Source organism: Lipotes vexillifer, unplaced genomic scaffold (genome assembly GCF_000442215.2).
Source record: "Lipotes vexillifer unplaced genomic scaffold, Lipotes_vexillifer_v1.1 scaffold1177, whole genome shotgun sequence".
NCBI lineage: Eukaryota > Metazoa > Chordata > Mammalia > Artiodactyla > Lipotidae > Lipotes > Lipotes vexillifer.
Genome location: NW_006789843.1, coordinates 244,690 through 267,480, shown reverse-complemented (window position 1 = coordinate 267,480; position 22,791 = coordinate 244,690). Strand labels below are relative to the sequence as shown.

Sequence of the window (22,791 nt, the reverse complement as noted above, 5' to 3'; positions counted from 1 at the left end):
TATACTGAGATCACCTTCATTCCTTTTCTCACGTACCTATGATTCCATTGTGTAGATGTACCAAAGTTTATTCAACTAGTCTCCTATTGCTGGGTATTTGGATTGCTTCCAGTCTTTTCTATTACAAAAAAAGATGATGATGGTGATGATTTTTTGGACTTGACACCGAAAGCAAAGACAACAAAAGCAAAAATGAACAAGTGGGACAACATCAAACTAAAAAGCTTCTGCAGAGCAAAAGAAAAGATCCACAAAATGAAAAGGCAGCCTACTGAAGGGGAGAAAATCATTGCAAATCATATATCTGATAACAGGTTAATACCCAAAATATTTAAAGAACACATATAACTCAATAGAAAAAAGAAACAAAAAATCCAATTAAAAAACTGGCAGAGAGGGAATTCCCTGGCAGTCCAGTGGTTAGGACTCTGCGCTTTCACTGCCAAGGGCACAGGTTCAATCCCTGATCAGGGAACTAAGATTCTCCAAGCTGCGAGGTGCAGCCAAAAAAAAAAAATAGGCAGAGGATCTGAACAGACATTTTTCTGAAGAAGACAAACAAATGGCCAATAAGTACATGAAAAGGTGCTCACTAATCATCAGGGAAATGCAAATCAAAACCACAATGAGATATTACCTTACACTTGTTAGAATGGCTATCATCAAAAAGAACACAAATAACAAATGCTGGCTAGGATGGGAGAAAAAGGAACCCTTGTACACTCTTGGGGGGAATGTAAATTGTTGCAGCTACCAAGGGAAACAGCATTGAGGTTTCTCAAAAAACCAAAAATAGAGTTACCATATGATCCAGCAATTCCACTCCTGGGTACATATTCAAAAAATAGAAAATACTAATTTGAAAACATATCTGCACTCCCATGTTCAGTGCAGCATTACTTATAATACCCAACACATGGAAACAACCTAAGTGTACATCAATGGATGAAGGATAAAGAAGATGTGGTATATATACAAAATGGAATACTATTCAGCCGTAAAAAAGGAAATCCTACTATTTGCAACAGCATGGATGGACCTTAAGGGCATTCTGCTTAGTGAAATAAGCCAGTGTGAAATAAGCCAGACAGGGAAAGACAAATATTGTATGATTTCACCTATATGTGGAATCTTAAAAAAAAAACAAAAAAAACTGAACTCATAGATATTGAGAATAGATTGTTTTTTGCCAGAGGTGGGGTGGGAGAGGTAGGTGAAATGGGTGAAGGTGGTCAAAAGGTACAAATTCCCAGTTATAAGATAAATAAGTCCTGAGAATGTAATATACAGTATGGTGACTGTATTTAATAGTACTGTACTGTATATTGGAAAGCTGCTAAGAGTAGATCTTAAAAGTTCTCATCACGAGAAAAAACATGTAACTGTGTGATGATGTTAACTAAACTTATTGTGGTAATCATTTTGCAATATTATATACATATATCAAATCATTATGCTGTACACCTAAAGTTAATACAATGCTATATATCAATCAATTTAAAAACATTTGCATTTTCTGGGCTTCCCTGGTGGCGCAGTGGTTGAGAGTCCGCCTGCCGATGCAGGGGACACGGGTTCGTGCCCCAGTCTGGGAAGATCCCACATGCCGCAGAGCGGCTGGGCCTGTGAGACATGGCCGCTGAGCCTGCGCGTCCGGAGCCTGTGCTCCACAACGGGAGAGGCCACAACAGTGAGAGGTCCGCGTACCGCAAAAAAAAAAAAAAAAAAAAAAAAAAAAAAATGTGCCTTTTCTGGAAATTTCACATAAATGTAATCATATAGTACATAGTTTTTTGCATCTGGCTTCTTTCACAGGTGGAAAACATTACTGAACAATGCCAAAGCATGTCACTAATCATATGTCCTAGATGCAGAGGCAAACAGGAGGTACTGATAAAGAGTTATGAGGAACAAAATATTGGAGTAAGGCTGATAAATTATGAAAATCAGGACATCAGAGTAAGCCTGATAAAGAATTATGAAAAAGATGATATCAGAGTAAGCTCTATGTAACTGCTTCTGTTTATTAAAAATTGGATGATGTGTAATAACTGTACCTTTAATTCCAGAACTGAAGATCCACTATAGTTTTATGGCCACTTTTGAGTAATTTGCATACACTGGTATTTTTTTTGCTCAATAATAAATTTATCTAATTCTATATTTATGAATTGGCATGTTCCTTTGGGTCTCAATCTCTTATTTCTCCTACATAAACAGCATAATGTTTTTGATGTTCATGTATTCTGTACCATGTATAAGCAGTTTGTTCCTTTTTACTGCTGAACAGTACTCCATTGTAAGGATATATAACCTATTCTCATTATTCCTGGTAGTTATGTTCTATAAAGTTGCTTCAAACACTGAATTAGTGAATCCTGAATTATTGCCCCTAGAGGAAATACAGGGTTAGGTTCCTGCAAAATGTCATTTTCATCAACTAATCAATACATAACCTTGTTTTGTGTTTCTGTTTAAAGATGCCTTATTTAATATATATTGTTAATTCATTAACACTGAACTCATAGCAAACAGCACTATAATTTGTGCCTGAATGAAGCTTATCTAACACATGTATTTTCTGCGTAAGGTACTTTACATCCTTGTGTTTAGGAACAGTAGACGGCAGGTCAGCCCTATGCTTGGATGCTATTTTAAACAAAATCACCAACAAAAAGCATAAAAATGTGAAAAAGATGGCACTAAATAGACTGCAAAATAAACACTTGTGTACAGCAAAAGTGCTGAAATAAGAAGGCAGAGTGTCGCTTTGTTTGACCTCAGATGGGAACGTTTGTTGGGTGACTCAAATTTTCTGCTTCTCTGCACATGTGTATGTCTGAGAATGACCAGGAAATCACTGTCTTGATTTGGGGTTACAAGTTTTAGAAAGTAGGAAAATTTGCAAATGTGGAATCCATGAATAATGAGAATTGACTGTACTATATTTTATCTATTCATCAGTTGATGGACATTGTGATTGTTTCTACATTTGGGCTATTATGAATAATGTTGCTATGAATACTTGTATACACGTCTCTGTGTAGATATATATGCCTTCATTTCTCTTTAGCAGATACCTAAGAGTAGGATTGCTAGGTCATATGGTAAGTTTATCTTTTTAAGAAACCACCAAACTGTTTTCTGAAGTGGTTGTACATTTTACACTCCCACCATAATGTCTCAGGGTCTGAGTTTCTCCGTATCTTCACCAACACTTTTTATAGCCTACATTTTGATTATAGCCATTTTAGTGGGTGTGAAGTAGTATCTCACTGTGGTATTGATTTCATTTCCCTAATGACTAATGATTTGGGGCAACTTCTCATGTGCCTATCAGTCATTCATATATCTTTTATGGTGAAATGTTTATTAAAATATTTTGCTCATTTTAAAATTGGGTTGTCTTCTTATTGAGCTCTTTCTGTATTCTGGATACAAGTCCATTATCAGATATATAATTTGCAAATATTTTTTCTGGGGCTTGTCTTTTCATTTTCTTTTTTTTTAATTTATTTTTTATTGAAGTAGTGTTGAATTACTATGTTGTGTTAATTACTGTTGTACAACAAAATGAAACAGTTATACATAAATATACATTCTTTTTCATATTCTTTTCCATTATGGTTTATCACACAATATTGAATATAGTTCCCTGTGCTATACAGTAGGACCCTGTTGTTTAACCATTCTATATAAAGCAGTTTGCATCTGCTAATCCCATACTCCCAATCCAACCCCTCCCACCCCCACCCCCTTGGCAACCACCAGTCTATTCTCTATGTCCCTGATTCTGTTTCATAGATAGGTCTGTTTGTGTCATATTTTAGATTCCACATATAAGTGATATCATATGGTATTTGTCTTTCTCTTTCTGACTTACTTCACTTAGTATGATAATCTCTAGTTGCATCCATGTTGCTGCAAATGGCATTATTTCATTCTTTTTTATGGCTGAGTAGTATTCCATTTTATATATGTACCACATCTGCTTTAACCATTCATCTGTTGATAACATTTAGGTTGTTTCCGTGTCTTGGCTATTGTATCTTTTCATTTTCTTAATGGTGTTTAATGAAGTACAAAAGTTTTAAATTTTGATTAAGTCTAGTTTTATCTTTTCTGGAATGTGATTTTGGTGTTGTAATTAAGAGCACTTTGTCTAACCCAAGGTCATGAGAATTTTCTCCTACAAGTTATAGTCTTTATGATTTACAATCCAATGATTTTAGGAGAATATTATGTTGGCCATTATTGAGCAAATTTTCCCCTAGATTATGATGTACCAGTCAAAATGTAGAATTTTAAATGTTCTTTTCAGGAATAATATTTTTAAAAATTTTGCTTATAAATATTTGTATGTTCCATTGTTTTGCTTTTCTCTGTAGGGGACTTCAGTTAAATATTTTGCCTATCTTCTATTATTTGTCATTTTCTCAATAATCCTTTTTTGATATTTGGATATTTATTCTTTTTTCTCATTACTAACCACTCTGTCCCTAACTGTGCTTTTTGGTTATGTTTAGTTTTCCTTGTGCTTTTTATAATTTAATCTTTAGTTTTTGAAGTGGCTTTGTTTTTTCCTTGTTTTTCCTTTGACATCTATTGTTCTATGCTTCACCCTTGTTTTATGCTTCACCCCCTTCCATCATCTAGCTGTCACCTTCTATTACCTGGCCATTTCTTTCCTGAGGTCTTTTACTTCTGCTGTGTGATTTTCCTTCTTAGATTCAATTGAAACATTAAGTTTCAAAGTTCATGTTGGGATACTGGATAATCTACTCATTTTCATTTTCTTTCTTTCTTTTTTTTTTTTTGTGGTACATGGGCCTCTCACTGTTGTGGCCTCTCCCATTGCAGAGCACAGGCTCCGGACGCGCAGGCTCAGTGGCCATGGCTCACGGGCGCAGCTGCTCCGCGGCATGTGGGATCTTCCCAGACCAGGGCACGAACCCGTGTCCCATGCATCGGCAGGCGGACTCTCAACCACTGCGCCACCAGGAAAGACCCCATTTTCTTTTTCTTTAGGTCAACATTTTTCTGTTGAATTTCTTTGTCCTCAGGGACATTTTGTTGCCCGTTTCCATCATTTTGTTACAGTTTCATTGTGAGGATTTTTTTTAATTGCATTTGATTTTCTGAAAAAATCTATTAGCTATAAATTCCTAAGGAGAGTAGAGGAGGGCAACTTCTAGATTTTGCAGTACCAAAGAGGTTTGTCCCAAAAGATCTCCCTAATAAAGGTACATCTGAGCAGACCTGAAGGAAGTGAAGTGGCAAGCCAGAAATCCCAAGCATTCTAGGAGAGGGAAGAGCAAGTATGAAGACCCTGAAGAAGGAGAATACCTGACATGTTCGAAGAAGAGCTGGGGGCCAATCTGGCTGGAATGGAGTGTTTAAGGGGGAAAGTATAGAAGATGAAGTCAAGGTGCAGGCAAGGGAGAAGGAATATAGTTCCAATTAAGGCCTTTGTAGGAAGTGAAAGCATTTTGGCTTTTACTCTGAATAAAATGGGAAACCACTGGAATATTGTGGGCAGAGGCGCTGACAACCTGATTTAAATTCTAGAAGGATCGCTCTGACCACTCTGTTAAGAACTGACTGTAAGGGTGTAAGGGTGAGAGTAAGGAGACTGGTTAGGAGGCAACTGCAATGATTCAGGTGAGAAATGATGGAGGCCTGGACCACAGTTATAGGCAGTGGAAGTGGTGAAAAATGACTAGATTCAGAATACGCTTTGAAGGTATAAGTAACTGGATTTCCCCAAAGATTGGATATGGGACATAAGCAAAAGTAGGAGCTCAAGATGACTCCAAGGGTTTTGAACTGAGTAACTAAAAAATGCAGTTGTCATCAACTAAGTTGGGGGAAGACTGCTGGAGGACAAGGTTTGAGGGGCAGGATCAGGAATTAGGTTTTGGAAATCAAGTTTGTATGCCTGCCATACATCTTAGTAGAGACTTCCAGGAGACAACTGATTATACATATAGTCTGGAATTCAAGGGAGGGGTCTGGACTAGTTATATATTTAGAAGTAATCAGTACCTTCATAATATTTAAAGCCATAATACTAAAATTAGATGAGTAACTTTAGTTACTCAATCTAGGGAGTTACTTTCCATTAAGATGTCTGAAGCCTGAGCCCTGGGACACAAATGTTTAGTAAGTCAGAAAGAAAAGGCACTAAAACATGAAATACAGATGGAACCTGAAACACCAGTGAGGACCCAGTGGAGAGCCCAAGAACCCATTCACAGAGAAGCCTCCTCTTCTACATTGCCATGAGGTCCTGTACGATAAGAGGATAGTCTCTTGAGAAGAGGAAAGGTGGAGAAGGCTACCCTGAAAGACTAAGTAACCCTAAAGAGGCTGAACTAACTCTAAAAAGACTCTTTATAATGGAAAGAGACTAGGTTACATTTAATGACTGGCAAATTTGTGATTTTCCCCCTGCCATCAAAGGGAATGGGAGCATTAAGGCAAGTTACAGAAAATAGGGTGCTACATGTTTTAAACATTTAAGTATAGTATGCAAAATTTAGATTCTTCTATATTAATTGACTATGTGATCAAAGACATCCATATTCCTTAGGCCCTATGAATCTCTGACAACCCTAGAAGATCTAATTTACTCACAGGCCTCAACAGCTTGAAGGGAGATGCTGTTGTGCCTTCAACTGGCTATCACAATACAAACAGCTACCATGTACCGAGTACTTACTCTGTGGGTGAGCAGTTTAATACATTATGTTACTTGATAATCACCACAACTTTAGGAGATGAAGACTATTATTAATCCACATTTTAGAGATCAGGGAAAAGAAGCACAGACAAGTAACCTGACCAAAGCAGCAGAGTCATGATTAAAATCCCAGTCTGGTTACAGCACCTGGACTTTGATTCACCATATCATATTGCCTAGTCACATCACCTTGAAACCCAGGTTTAATCTACTCAAGACTCTAGGAATCCTGAGGGAAGGGGGGAGGGGCAAAATTAAGGTGACCCAACAGAGACCAACTGAGTCAAGAGGGTTGCAAGTCACATCTTCCACAAGTATAGAGGCACTGACAGACATATCTTGCTCAAATTCTGTCACTCCTACAATCAGTCCTCCTAAGAAGCAATGGGCAGTGGGACTAGTGGTCTATTTTGGGACTATTAACTAGCACAGAGGCTCTGAAAAGCTAATTAATCTCTTGGCAAATAAATGATTAGACCCCATGTAAGAATGTGCTCTCAAATCAGGGAAGGAAAGTAGGTCAAGCAGTCACTGATGACAAATTTTAGCTGGACAGTTTTAGATCTAGTAAGCGATTAATTCTTTCCCTCACATTCAATGTTAGTATAAAGGACAGATTTTAAAAGTTGCCCTAAAACAGGTTTTCCCCTCCTAGAACTCATTTGCTTTTGCACATTGTTTGATATCAGCATTTCATGTTAGGAAAAATCCACCTACCCTGGTTACAGAGGACTTGATTTAAGATGCTAGGTATCCTCAGGCTTTCTCTTCACCTAAAAAAAGAGGGATCATACCCCTTAGAACACATACAGCATTGCCTAAATCATAGGTGGGCAACTGTTTCCAAACACAGGCCACTTGAGAGGTTCCCTTAGTGTAGCTCACACAAATCCCAGGCAAACCATATTGTGTTCTGGGATCACATGAAAAATGTTAATACAGTAAGTCTCCCATCTCATGGTAAACATACATGTTCTTTCAATCCGACTATTCCAGATGACAATAAAGACCCTATGGTTCAACTCTGGGTTCTACTTTGTATTTTTTTTTAAAGCTCCACCTTGCCCATCTTCACTAATCCCCATTTAACTCTTTACCATTGAAAAGACTTATGCCTGGTGAACTATATTATCATTTTGGGTGCTTTGCCCCAAATGGTGAAGTAGTTTTTTAACTAGTCCCCTCCGTGGGTCTAACACCTATACTAGATACAGGTGAAAAATCGTAATCATTCTACTCTAAGTATCCAGCTCAAGACCTTATAAAAGTAGGTACTTAATAATTATTTAAAAGATAACTTCCTCCTCCCTTCCTGTCCCAGATGCTCTCTGCAGCCCACATCCATATCTACCTTTTCTGCATTCAATCAGTCCTCATTTTCTGACCACTCATTTTGGCACTTACTTAATATATATTATCCTTGAATGATATATAAATGCTTGATGTGCATGTCTTTCTTAAGAGTGTAAACTCTTTAAAGGATAAAATTTATGTCATCTATCTTCTAGTGCTAGACACATGAATGGTATATAAGACATGCTCAGTGTTTTGCTTAGATTCTCCTGGCTACAAGAAACAAAGGCTACAATTCCCTCAAGTAATGAGGGAGACTACTGAAAGAAAAACCAGACAAAGTACAATAGCCCATAGGAAGAGCAGGGTCTGTAGTAGAATCAGGCTATAGGAATATTTAGTATTCTACCACTGTAGAAAGTAGGACCAGGGGTAAAAACCAAATACAAACTGGGGTACTTAGGTTATTTCTCCCAGGCATACAGACTTGGGTCCCAATGATTCTAGCAGGAAAGCTGATTTGAAGCTGATACAGTAAAGGATATGGAAAGATAATGACAGTGGGAATGAGAGAGAATTCTCAAAAGAGAAGCTAGGAGTGAGACTGAGAAAAGCTGAGGTTAGTTTCCTTGATCATGGAATGCCTACCGGTTCACGGTTATAGACGCTCATGAGGTCTCGTTGCACTTAGTGCCTTTGCCTTCACTGAGACGTCTACAGTCATCCCCTCAATTCCACCTCCTTTTTGCCTCTAGCTGAAATGGGTTTCTCTTTCTTACAATAAAATGATCCCTTTCTATAAACCAATTCCCTACTATAAAATGGTTCCTTATTAAGATCACAATATAGCATTAGTCTATTAAAGCACCCAAATTATTTCAACCCAACCATGATATTTATTAAAATTGGTTTTTACCTTTCATAACTGAAATCCCTCCTTTTAGGAACTATTGAGAAGAGAGAACATCACCTTCAGTGTACACACTGTAGCTTGCACTGTCTCTTCTGACCATGGAGGGGTTAGAGGAGGGAATGCGAAAAATGCGGACTACACCCAGCTTGAGAAAATTCGAAGTCATAGGGAGAGATGAGCCAGACAAACCTTCAATGGCTGAAAGAAGAAAAGGAGACCAAACTTAGCAACTGACAAAAAGGATAAGAGAGAATCTTTCAACAATTAGAGACTCTCTGTTGCAGGTCCAGGTTAGGAGACTTGGAGAGAATTGCAGAGCTGGAAACAGAACTAATGCCAAAGATGAACTTGAACTCATGACTAAAAAACGGTGGGTAAATAAGATGCAGTTTTTTACAGTTCACTGTGGCTGAGCAGGGGGAAGAGATGCCAGGGAAGTCTGGTGGTATGGACTCCCTGACTAGGATTATACAAATTAAAGATGGCTGTATGAAAAATATGAAAGTGCAACCGGTTGACCCCAAAGACATCCTAGATATGCAATCCCTGACCCCAAAGTTTTACTGCATCAGGAAAAAGTTACCTTGGCAGAGTCCTTAAGAAACTTCAGGAAAACAAAGACAACAGTAGCTACTGATGCTAGAAAAGTTGGTAGATAAACCAACCTGGCTCACTGAGACCCTTTAAGCAGAGAGACAGTTCTATGGCATGTCTGATGAAGTTTCGTACTCACCCAGGGAACTATGAGTGAGACTGAATTCTCTAAGTGAAACTGGAAGGTTTCCAGGTACTATGCAGTCTTCTCTAACGGTCTCTTAGAAGCCTGGAGTACTTAAGCAGAATGAAGACTGCGGCCACAACTGCCACTAGAGAAACAGGAAATTAGAAAGTCCATCAACAACAGGCCTTCTGAGAACTGATGGGTAAGGCCCAGGATGGCTGTTTCTACTAGCCAGAGAGAACTTTGTCTACTGTGGCAGAGATTATTATACACTTCCAATAGTAGAACTATTAGCATGAACTGTGAAATTAATCTCAAATTAATCCACCTGTATCTCTGCTAGATCTCTAAATCACATGATAGGGGTTACAAAATATATGTGCACATTTTAAATCATTCTAGTTTATTCCCTCTCATCCTCATTCCCTTTCCCAAGGTCTAAAGCAGAGCAGCCATTTATGCTCTTAAAGGGCACAACTTCATGGTAATTTCAGTAATTATGACCTGAGTTTAAAGATGCTCTATTTGCTCTTATTTTTTTGCCTAATTGCTCACCACTATTTACCACTATTGGTTACTTTCTGCTCTCAAATGCCCTTACCTCTACAGTATAGTACAGGAGCCTCATTTGTGCAATAAACATGTTCCTGAAAAACTGTAAATCAGAGTTTTTGAAATGCAATTTTATTTTCCCACAGTTCTGATGATATCAGAGATGTTTTATATTCATCTGTGATTGACCATCAGCCAGCAGTGACTTTCAACTTCAGTTTTAAGTTACTCCACTATAAACCAAGGAGTTCCTCATTTGTAAAAAAAATTTCAATGTCCTATGAACTTTGTTACTGCACAAAAAGGAAAGAACAAGTTCTTTCATGATGTGGATTATCCACTAATAATTTATCTTTTCTTTTTTTAGATTTAGAATTTAATATCTGGGGAGCTACTGTTAATGTCTTCATATTCATGGTACTGGGTGGCCCTGCCTCATCCCAACTTTTTTCCCATTCAACATTTTTCTTTTTAAAGTCAGGCTTACTAAAATATAATTTACATACAATAAAACTGCTCCTTTTAGTGTACAGTTCTATGAGTTTTGAAAGATGCACACATTATATAATCCACATCACACTTCAAGATATAGAAAAGTTCCATCACGCACATAAAGCCCGCTCAAGCCCCTTTGCAGTCAACCCCTCCCAATGCCCAGGCAACAACTGATGTTTTTTTCCCCCTCTATAATTTTGGCTTTTCCAGAATGTCCTATAAATGGAAGCATCAGTATGTACTTTTGAGTTTACATCTTTCACTTAGAATAATACATCTGAGATCATTTATGTTGTTGTATCAGTAGTTTGCTCCTTTTATTGCTGAATAGATTCCACTGTATATATGTACCATGATTTGTTATCCATTCACCGATTAAAGGGCACTTAGATTGTTTCCAGGTTTTGGCTATTAGAAAACGTGTGTCCAGGTTTTTTGTGAAGTTTTTATTTCTCTTGGGTAAATATCTAGGAGTGGGATTGCTGGGTCTTATGGCAAGTGTATATTTAACATTAAAAGAAACTGCCGAATTGTTTTCACAAGTGTCTCTATCATTTTGTATTCCCACCAGTAATGTCTGGGAATTCCAGTTGCTCTACATCCTCAACAGCATTTGGAATTATTTTAACTACGTAGTGATACGTCATTGTGTTTTGATATGCATTTCCCTCATGACTAATGACACTGAGCACCATTTCTTGTGGTAATTCAATTATGTCGATGTTCAAAAATTAGTTTGTCTTTTTTATCGAGTTGTAGTTTTTCGTATAGTCTGTATATAGTCATTTATCAGATATGTTTTGCAAATATTTTCTCCTAGTCTGCTGCTTCATTTTCTTAACTATCGTCCAAAGAACAGTTTTTATAAATTAAAATTTTTTTTTCTTTTATGGATTGTGCTTTAGATGTTGTAGCTAAGAAATTTTTTTGCCTAACCAGAGATGACAAAAATTTTCCAAGTTTTCTTCTAAAAATTTTATAATTTTACATTTAAATTTATAATCTATTTTGAGTTATTTTGCATATGGTGCACGGTATGGGTTAACAGGCTGAAGTTCTTTTTTTTTCTTGCAGAATGATGTTCAATATTCCAGCACATGTCATCTGCAAACAGTGACAGCTTTACTTCTTCTTTTCCAATTTGGATTCCTTTTATTTCTTTTTCTTCTCTGATTGCTGTGGCTAAAACTTCCAAAGCTATGTTGAATAATAGTGGTGAGAGTGGACAACCTTGTCTTAGTAAATAGTTTCTTTTTTTTTTTTGCGCTACACGGGCCCCTCACCGTTGTGGCCTCTTCCGTTGCGGAGCACAGGCTCCTGATGCATAGGCTCAGCGGCCATGGCTCACGGGCACAGCCGCTCCGCGGCACGTGGGATCCTCCCGGACCGGGGCACGAACCCGCGTCGCCGGCATCGGCAGGCGGACTCTCAACCACTGCGCCACCAGGGAAACCCTTCACTATCTTTTGATAAGGTTCTGTTTAGCAGAGAATCTATGTAGAATCTACAAAAAGAAAGGTAAACCTCTTGCTTTGGTGTGAAAATCCTATGGCTGGAGATGGGAGGGCAGTTCCCAATTTCTGTGGCGAGAAATGGCTAAGCAGTATACTTTCCACTCCATATACATGTGTGGTATAAGACAGTCCAGAAAGAATTATCAATGCTCTCTAGCCAAACACCAGGAACACACCAGTGGCTGCACAAGCTAAGCTTACTACTCACTGCAGCAAGGGAGAACACACACTATGGGGAACCATGAGGCATCTCAATATGAGGGTGTTAGGGCTTACATTAAGATTTGGGTTTGTTGGGTGATTTGCTCTAAATCGGATGCTGTCAGGAAGCAAGGGTAATTCTATAACTGGGTACCTTAATAAATCTTTTTTTTAGAGGTTTTTTTTTTTTGTTTTTGGCTGCATTGGGTCTTCGTTGCAGCACACGGGCTGTCTCTGGTTGTGGCAAGCAGGGCTACTCTTCGTTGCGGTGTGCGGTCTTCTCATTGCAGTGGCTTCCTTGTTGTGAAGCACGGGCTCTAGGCACGCAGGCTTCAGTAGTTGTGGCTTCTGGGCTCTAGAGTGCAGGCTCAGTAGTTATGGTGCATGGGCTTAGCTGCGCCACAGCATGTGGGATCTGCCCAGACCAGGGCTCGAACCCGTGTCCCCTGCATTGGCAGGCGGATTCTTAACCCCTACGCCACCAAGGACGTCCACTTTAATAAATATATCGAAAAAGGGAAGACTAGAATGAGGATAAAGCTGTAATTAGTAAAGAAGTAACAGCCCCTCATATAGTCTGATATTTTCAGTCTGTGTATTTCATTTGGTGGCTTAGATAAGGTTCATGTTTTTGTCTGTGTTCAGATATGATTATGGAGTAGTCTTATTTTTGTCCTGATCCATCACAATCATGAAATGGCCTTTTCTGATGCTGATGTTCTCTGAAACAGTTTATATTCAACAGAAGACACCAAAGGCTAGCTGTGCCAGGCCAGCTCCTAGCAACAGAAAGACCTAGCTGATAGCACCAGTCCAGCTACTCGATGTCAGGGACTGCTTTTCTCTTTCTCAGAATATAGTGGTTAAGGCCCCAGTCAGAAAAAATTGTTTGATTCCAGGGTCTGCCTTCCACTAGCTGTGGGCCCTTGAGTAAATTATCTAACTTCTCTATGCCTCAGTTTCCTTATATGAATATGGGGATAATAATAGTACTTGCCTCACTGGATTGTTGGAGTACATGTTAGAAACTTAATGTTAAATAAGTCTTAGTTATCATTATTATATCACAGAAAAGATTAAGAAGGATTGGGGCAGAAAAAGGAAAACCAAAAATAGTCCAAGTAATGGTGCCAGTAAAGTCTGCCTAGCATTCATGCTGGAAAGGTCACATATTAAGTGGTTTCTGTGATAACAAGAAAATAGAGTTGCTTTGTACCTCTTCACATGCTGGGTAAACACGACAAACCACAGATCCTGCTAACCATCCAAATCATAAAGTAACAAGATTATTTCATTTCTCCTTTAAGGTCTGGAAAACTGAAATATCTTGACAGTCTCAGAACAATGGTCTAAGCGGATTTAAGCCACTGCTTTGAGAAACCGGTCATTAGGCTGAAACCACAGACTATATTTGGTCCACTCTATTTAAGATCTGGCTTAAAGGCAGCTTCTTCCAGGATGCTTTCCTTGGTTAACATCTCCTTTTCTGGGTCTTGTCAATACATATCCTTCAGTTGCCCCTCCCTGATTATTTTGCATTCGAAGAAAATGAGGGTATGTTTTGTCTTGTTAACCGAATTGTGAAAAAGATCTCACACCTTCACAGGAATTGTTTACAGACCCCTTTCACACCCACCAACTCCTTTGATTCTCTCAAAAAACCTATGATGGACTTTCTGTCATCTTCGTTTTATAGGTGTGCAAAGAGAGGCAGAGAAAAGTTAACAGATGCCTCACCTCACAAGGGGTTTAGGTCCAGACACTATCCTCTTACCGCTACACTCTTCTCAACACCTTCCAGAACGGCGAGCAGAGCCTCGGCCTAGGCGGGGAGACCTCAAGAGGCGCCGCGCCAGGCGGCAGATGGCGAGGGAGGCGCGCGAAGCCAGGTTTTCTAATTTCCAACTCACTTCTCTTTTCACTATAAACACCCACTCTCTTCAGCAAACTGCTAGCGCCTGGCGAACCCTCGGCACTGCGGTAAGCGGTGGGTGACGACGACGAACCGGAGTTCTTACTCTCAAGAAGCTCAATTCTAGGGCAGAGGAGACTTCAAATAATAATAATGGTAACAACAACAATAATAAATGAGTAGTGTCTCTCAACAACAGCAATAATAAGTGAGCACTGTCTCTCTTGTCATCCCTGTCACCTGGACAGTATACAGAGGCTCGTAGAGAGCCCCAAAGAGAAGGGCGGAGAGCAGGCCTAGCTCGTCACTCCCCTGAGGGGAAGCAGGTAGGGGAATGTCGAGGCCCCGGACGAAGAGTCGGAGAAACTGGCGACCGTCTCATCTTCCCTAGGGCGAAGGTTCGGAATTCGGAGCGACTGTTACTCGCGGCGTAACGGGGACTTCTGGAAGCCGCAGTCGTCACTACTCGGTCCGCAGGGCCGCCGCCTACGGGTTCTCGAGGCCCTGTGCCCTTCGCCCGATCTGATTGGACGGCGGGGAAAAGGGGCGGGAGGCCCAGCAGGAGGTGCGCACAGGCCAGCCCTGGGTTCTCGCGGTGTCAACAGGCAGGCGAAGGGGCGGGAGTTGGCCGGCGGGGCGGGAGGGAGCCTGGCGCGTGCGCACGTCGGGAGGCGACAGGCTTTGGGTGGCTAGGAGGGCTGGGCAGTTCGAGAAACGGGTGGGCGTGTGCCGGATAGGAGCGGGAGGGGCTCGGGGTGCGCGTGCGCGTCGGAGCGCGAGTCGCGGGAGGAGGCGGTGGAGGGGGCGGGTCGCGTCCGGCGCCACGTCCGCAGCCAGAAGGCACCGTCGCCAACCTTGTCTTCTGGCTCCAGAGCCAGAGGAGGCGTCTCCGGAGCCCGCAGCTACCCCGGGCTGTGCCTGCCGCTCAGGCCGCCTCAGCCCTCCTAGGTGCTGCCCGCTTCTCCGCCCGGCCCCGGCGCCGGCCCCCGACCCGGCGGTGAGTAAGTCGGGCCGGGAGGGTAGGGGGCGCCGTCCCGGCTTCTTCCTGCCCTCCTCTCTGTTGCCTTTTTCCGTTAGCTCTGTTAGAAGGGGGAGGGGCGGGACGATGTTGGGGGGTGGAGGTTCGCTGGCCGGGTTACCCCCTTTTACGTGTCTCTGACTTCCCCGCCGTGGTTTGAGACTGGGGACTCTCCTTGGACGCTTCCGCCTGACTTAGTTCCTGGGGTATCAGACCGGGGAAATGGGGGTGGGAGGGCGCCAGCAGCCTGCGAGAGGAGAGGGATGCGGCAGAGGGGCTGCGTGCTGGGCTTCCCCGCCCCGCTAACTTCTAACTTGTTGATAAACCACTCTCTTGGGTTCAAGTACACGATCCTTCAACAGTGGACAGTCTCAGTGTTCTTTCCAGGTAGCCCTACCCCCACACCTAACCTGAACTTGGAAGTGTAGCCGTGGAGAGAGGCGCTTACTGCTGGAGCACCCACCAGTGCCATCACTGCCTCCCGAGTCTAAATAAAGACCGTGCCTGCTATGCACACGCAGCCTCAAGACTGGTCCCCAGGCTCCCATTTAGGATCAGGTCCCCTCTCCTAAACAGATCGCCTCTTGTACGTTAGAAGACATAGGAATTCTGGAACCCTGTGGGAGTGGGGTTTGCTGGGTGTACAACGTGGAGCGGAGGGAGGAGGTGCTGAGCTCAGCCCTAGCCAGGGCTCCTACAGGGTCATTTTCTGCCTCTCCTGCCACGTCACTCCCTCTGCTTAAAAAAAAAAAAAGGGAAACTTGCTAGTGCCCAAAGGGATCAGTGGGGGGCAGGGGGGGCTCCGGAAGGGGCCACCGGCAAAGGTTTAGAAACACCTAGAGAAGGAGGAGAGTTTATGTGATTTATTCTGCCCTCGTGAACTAATTCCAAATGAAAACACTTTATTTACTATCTGTGATTATTTGTTCTATACTGTTGTCTAACCTTTAAAACTTCCACTGGTGTGGGTGCTCTAAAGGGCTCCCCAGGAATATTGATATCACATCAACAGGTATATGTCTGCGTGTTATGTGTCCATGTCTGTTTTTTTAAAGAAAGAAGGAAGTAACTTTTAATAAACTCATGCATCCTATTTTGATTTTTTTCACTTTCATTCTTTAGTCTTTGTTATATGTACTAGGAAGCAAGCTCAGTAAAAATATGCCTTTATTTAGAGAACATCGTTAGAAAAGTATAAGTAGTTCTTGTGTGTGGTTCGCTTTTGTTTTTCTTTTAAATTCCAGGAAAATCTTTACCTTTCTTTGTTTTAGTCATTGAGTAGTTGTTGTTTTGCTACTTCCTGAAGGTATCTTACTGGTTTATATATAAACACCCTTAGAGTAGGGCCTTGACATTCTCGTTCAGGCTGAAACTTCAGTGTCTAACACAGTGTCTGAGACATAGTAGGGACACAAATATCTGTTGGACTAATGAGGTGTAATGTAGTGAAAATGACTGGTGTACTGGTTATTTGGTTTGATAGGTTATTGTAATTCTCCTTAATGTTTCATTTAAGGGCAACACTTAAAAATTGCCATTTTGATACTGTCTGTTGTTACTTGTCACTAGGTGTAAGTTTTACTGACAGATTACTTTTTCTTTCCTGCCACATTCAGTGCATTGCTTGTAGTTCACTTGCTGTTGATTTAATGGGCAGGGGCCATTTTTAAAAGCAGCCTGTTGAGGATAGCTGGTTAACTAGAGAAGCCTAAAAACAGTAAGCTGGTGTTTTAATATGCGCAGTTTGTTGGTGTGTGTGAGTTAAAGCTCTGTATAAATGTATTTTTTGAAGCTCTTTATAGTTATTTGGCAAAGAAGCTAAAGCATAGGAGTGAGGATGTGGCAAAGTTCCTATATATAAAATATGTAGAAAAATTTAGCTAATTCATTTATAGTCTTTTTCTTATAGGGAAATTGGCAGTTACTGTTTAATAAGAAATTTTCAAAGTGGCTTTGAAGGTAAACTGTTGTGCATTGTATTTTGTAGTTAGGCTTCATGTACAATGTATTAGTGCTTCTTAACTTCCCTTGGTACACAGAGGGGTGTTGCCATAGGCACACTTGAGTACTGTTTTCAGATTTTGTTTTTATTAATGAAAACTTTATATATAAAATGTTACAGATATCCACAAACAACATTGATTCACCTGGTTTCCTTTAAAAAAAGGGGGCGTCCATTGTTTACTTATTTCTATTATTAGAAGAAATTACCCTCTAGGGAATAGTGTTGTTATAAATCCTTGCTCAATATATTTACCAGCTGCCTATATCTATGATACTGTTGTACTGGACAAGAATTATTTCTCCCTGGCCTAAAATGCTTAAAGGAACTGCTGATGAATTGCAGTCTATAGCAAAGAACTCTTTCACATTTCATAATTTCTTTAAAAAAAAAACATGACCAGTTTTCGTTGGTACTGTAATGGTTTGTTCACATGTCAGGACCAAATGGTAAAACTGATTTATGTCCATAGAGTAAGTTAAATTATTTGTCCTGATCTCAAGGCTGTTTTCTGTCTTTATTGCCTTCCTTAAGAAACTATGTTTTTTAATAGAAATTTCTGTGCATTATGAGTTCCTCCTATAGAGTAGACATTTTTTTGTTTTTGAATGCAACTAAATTGATAAACGCTGGTAAAGTATATAACCACTGGATTGTAAACTCTGGCTTAGTGTAGTCCTCTGTGTGTTTAATCACACTGAAACCTTTAGTGCCTATCAGGGTGCCTGGCACATAGCAGGGACCCAAGTATATGTTGAGTTTAGGGCAGATGGTTTGCATAGAATTTAATAATGTTGTTTAAGGGTAACATTTTTAAATGGTCTTTTTGATACTTTTACTGTCAGTTGTTATTTGTATTTACGTGTGTGCTTTAAAATTTTACTAAGCAGATTATTTACCTCTTCCAGTTTTAGGAGATTAGGGCCATATTTGTCTTCACAATTCCTAATTTAAGAGAAAAAAAATGTAATGATGATAATGAACAGCATGGTAATATAAAAAGCATTTCTCCTAGTGATAAAGTGATAATATCCTAAAGAGGTAATATCACTAAAAATTTGGCACATATATGTATGTAGAGGTTGGGAAAGGTTTATGTGAGTAAAAAGTATAGATGGCATTACAGATAGTTAAGGATTTTAGCAAAAATACCTTTATAAGGTAACTTGGTGTCATGATCAAATTAGGGATTCAGAAAAATATATTCCATATACTTAGAGCTTTTGCATAATTTTTATTACCCTAAGAGTTCTGTAGGAATTTGAATACTACATATTTGCTGTTAATATGAGTGATATACAAGAAACTTAAACATTAAAATATATGTATACAAAACAAAAATCAATCTCTGTGGCCTCTTAGGGCTTTCAAAGCCAATTTCTTCTAGTCTAGGTAGCCAGGCTTCTGGCCTACACAACTCCAGATTTTCTACTTTATTGATAATCCTGTTTGCAACTCTTGGTAACACTAGTAAACATAACTGTGAATGTAATTTAAGAGCGGCATAAACTCAGGGGAGATAGGAGCGTGGTTGGGCAGGGAAGAGAGAGCTGGTGAATCTGAGAGTATACCCTAAAGAGGCTCCAGGCAAGAACGAAATTTCTTGAAAGTCTAGTTGTCTTAAAAAATTCCCAAGCACTTTTCATTTAACTTTTTAATTAGTGTGTATTTAAAAGCAAAACTATTTTAAATTACTGTATAGTAAAATTCATGTCTCTCCTGTGGTTCTTGAAGCCCCTGGAATAGCACTGCCTGTTCTTAAAGAAGTACATTTGAAGAGCATGAATCTAGCTTGAAGTTATCTTTTTTTTTTTAAACCAAAAATTTGGACCACATATTGGTATGCATCTTTTCTTATGATGCTTCAAGTTAATGTGGATACAGATGATATTTTTATCCCATTTATTACACAAATACTATGTGTCAGCTTACAACCAAAACGTGTACTTTAAAAAAAAATGGTAAGAGTATAAATAAGATTTTCAAACTGTAAATCAGGGAAAAGAGCTGTAAGAGTGGAGGTCTTTGTGTGCTGTCAGGACCGGGCTGGGGGAGGGTGGGGGAACATAACCGTGAATAAAACTGGGTGATCTTTTCTTCAAGTCAACATTTTGTGATTCAGGAACATTGTTTTTTAGGTGATCAGCTTGATTTGAGGATAACAATAACTACCTACAGTAACTAGGTAGATGAACTGTATCATCTTTAAAAATATCCTTTATGAGTATCACTGATTTCTAAGACTTAAAAATATGTATTGTTCTTTAATTACAAGATCAATACATGTTTATGGTAGAATATTAAAATGTAGATGTTAAGTATATATATTTCTCTCTATGTAGAAATACTATATATCTATTCCCCCCATATGTATAATTTCTACCCCCTAGTGGCAATCTTTGTTAACACTTCGGTATATTTATTTTCAGTCTTTTTATGCGCACTTAAAAAAAATAGTATCATATGATACATGCCTTTTATATCCTCTAAATACGACATTAACATTTATCCATAGTATTTGATCTTCATAAATTATTTTAATGTTTGCATTGTATGTATCTTTAGGAAGCTTATAAATTCATCTCTTGCCTTCCATGAGGCTGTCTCATTTGACTATTTATCTTCAGGTGTATTATGTTTGTTTTTGCTGGCTTCTCTTTTGCTCACCTCTTAAACATGAACAGTCCATATAAGCTTATCGGTCTGCTCTCTTACTACTCTTTTCCTTGATCATATCACTCACCCCCTGCAGCTTCAGGTATCACTTCAGACCATTCTCAGGACCTCACCTCTTACTCTGACTTCATGCTGACTTTCAGGCCCTTTTAAATACAATTGCCTGCTAAAAGTCTCCTGTAGATGGCCTGAAGGCATCTCAAATAGCTGTTCAAGAACAAGTCTTTTCACTGAACCGATAGTCACCAATACTGTGTACACTTATTTGTTAAGTGTTCTTGCCGCAATAAACATTTTAAAAAATGTCCATCTTCTCCTCTCCAGTCCTGTCTTCATCATCATTTCTATTTAGTTTCTCATGCTAGAAATTTTACACCCTATATTCTCCTTTTATCTCACATTAATACCCAAGTTATGTTCTACTTCATACAAAAAAGTCAAGTATTTGAGTATCCGCCACACATCAGGCATTATTAATTAAGGCTCTGGGAATGGAGCAGTGACAAAACCAAGCTTTGTTCCAATAGAGCTTACATTCTAATTGTGAGTGACACAAAGTAAACATATATATCAAGTGACAATAAAAGCAATGAAGAAAATAGAGCAGTGTGTTAGGTGAAAATGATAGGGAAAGGAAGGTGCTAATCTATTATAAGGTGGTCAGGGAAGACCTCTGAGAAGGGGACATTTGCACAAAGACCTGAAGGAAGTAAGGAATCAAGTCAGGTACATACACTGGGGAAGAGCCTTTCAGGAAAAGATGAGCAAGGAAGCCTATGTTGTCAAGCTGGATTGAGCAAGAGGCAGAGTGGTAGGAGATGCTATCGGGGTATTAGATGTTGGGCCCTCAAAGGCAAAGGGAAGGACTCTGGATTTTATTCTGGGCAAAATAGGAAGCAGTTGGAGGGTTTTAAGCAGAGTATGACATGGATAGACTGAAGGAAGAGCACAGGCGGAAGCTTGGAGGCCAGTTAAGAGATTTTGTAGTTGTCCGCAGCTCTACTCTTTTAAAATGATGGTCTTTTTCTTTTTTAAATTACAAGATAGATATATGTGGGAAAATTATTTTTTTAAAATAAGGGATTCTGTATTAGGAGGAAAAGGTTAAGACTTTTGGTAGAGATTTGTGGGATATATACAGAAAAGCAATTTTAAAATGTATGCAGTTACTAGCACACCTGTTTTAAAACTCCAGCTAAAATATGTAAGATGTATGTGTGTATATAGTATCCCCATATTTCTGTACAGAATACTGTGACATCTGTTGATTAGTTGATCAGCCAGATGATCTCTTGGTATACAGATACTGGAATCACAGTGCTGAGTGAGGTAGACAAAGTGTCTCTCCTTTTGGAATTAACAGTCCAATGGGGAAGAAAGTGACTCCAAAATAGTTATTCTTCAGGAAGGGGGACACACACTTCTGGCCATTCTGCCAGGAGTTTCTGCATGTTTTGTTTTGAATTGTTAAATAGTATTCTCATCTTAGAGTTAGGGCTAGAATATCTTTAATTTCTATTTCTTGAACAGCAAGGATCTGATGAAGTTATTTGTCCTCAGCCATATAGTTTATAGTCAAGTTGGGATTCAGCTGCAGGCTCTCTGATTCCAGAACTTTAAACACTACGCTGTATAATTTCTCATGATCTTACCATGATGATAAATTAAAGAAATATAAATATGAATGGAAATAAATTTAATTAATTAATTTAATTTCTGGCTTAAGGGAGTTTTAAAATTAAGGCAAATCAATCAGGAACTCCTTCTCCCAGTAATGCATCAGCTGATACTCTCAGGTTTTGTTTTGTTTTTTGTCAGAGATTACATATCTTTACTGTTACTCTTAAAATCTTAACTGTATATGGGATGATAATGCTAAATTGACAAACCGGACCAGCGTAAGATTAGGTGCTCTTGATCAGTGGTCTGAGTCAGGGTTTTCACTAGAACAACTAAAAGACATTTATTTAAGCACAGGGACGTATGCTGCTGGATGCTGTGGGGTGCAGTGAAGTCCCATGTTACACAGGGTTTAGGTTTTAAAGATGTTTCAAGTTGAATTACATGAAGTTAAATTACCTTTGAAAAATCCCACTTCTCACACTGCTACCTCTGCCACCCTCATTTGCCACCAGTGTTTTTTGCCTGAGTTATTGAAATATAGAAGGAAATATGAATGACTTTTTATCTGATCATCTGGTGCTGAAAGCAGTAGGAGTCATAAAGGAAAGGGGAACTTCCCTGACCCTTCTTTGACCACTTAAAATTAGTTCTGATAAACATTGTAAAACGTGTGAGCCTTGAAAACATTAAGTCTCCCAATTGGTCTTTCTGTCTCTGTTCTTGCTTTCTGATTGCTTGTTCTCCCCACACAGCCAGAATGATCTTTAAAAAGTGTAAATCAGAACACATTACCCCTCTGGTCAGTGCCTTTCACTGGCTCGCCATCTTAGAGTTAAAAAGCTAATTGCCACGATGGCCTATATGGGCCTATGTCGTCCAGACCTCACTCTTTGACCTCTTCTTCTACTGCCTTTTGCTGCAGCCCCTGCCACATTTTTCTGGCTGTTCCTTCTTGTCTATAGTAAGCTCTTACCTCAGGACCTTCGCATTTACTGTTTTTTCTGTCTTGAGGGCTCTTGACCCAAGAGCCCTCAAGGCAGAAAGGGTATCTTGTATCCTTAACCTCCTTTGGGATGTCACCACAATGAGGCCTTCACAGACTCTCCCATTTAAAATATCGCATCCTCTT

General features: G+C 39.6%; 1 protein-coding gene across 1 annotated transcript in view; it reads left to right on the top strand.

Annotated features, from left to right (window-relative positions):
- The first annotated feature begins 16,311 nt into the window (after positions 1 to 16,311).
- TMEM263 (transmembrane protein 263) overlaps positions 16,312 to 22,791 on the top strand; it is a 13,068-nt gene continuing 6,588 nt past the window's right edge. The window contains exon 1 of the mRNA XM_007462869.1: positions 16,312 to 16,373. The gene's annotated coding sequence lies outside the window, so the exon portion shown is untranslated. The remainder of the gene's footprint in view (positions 16,374 to 22,791) is intronic.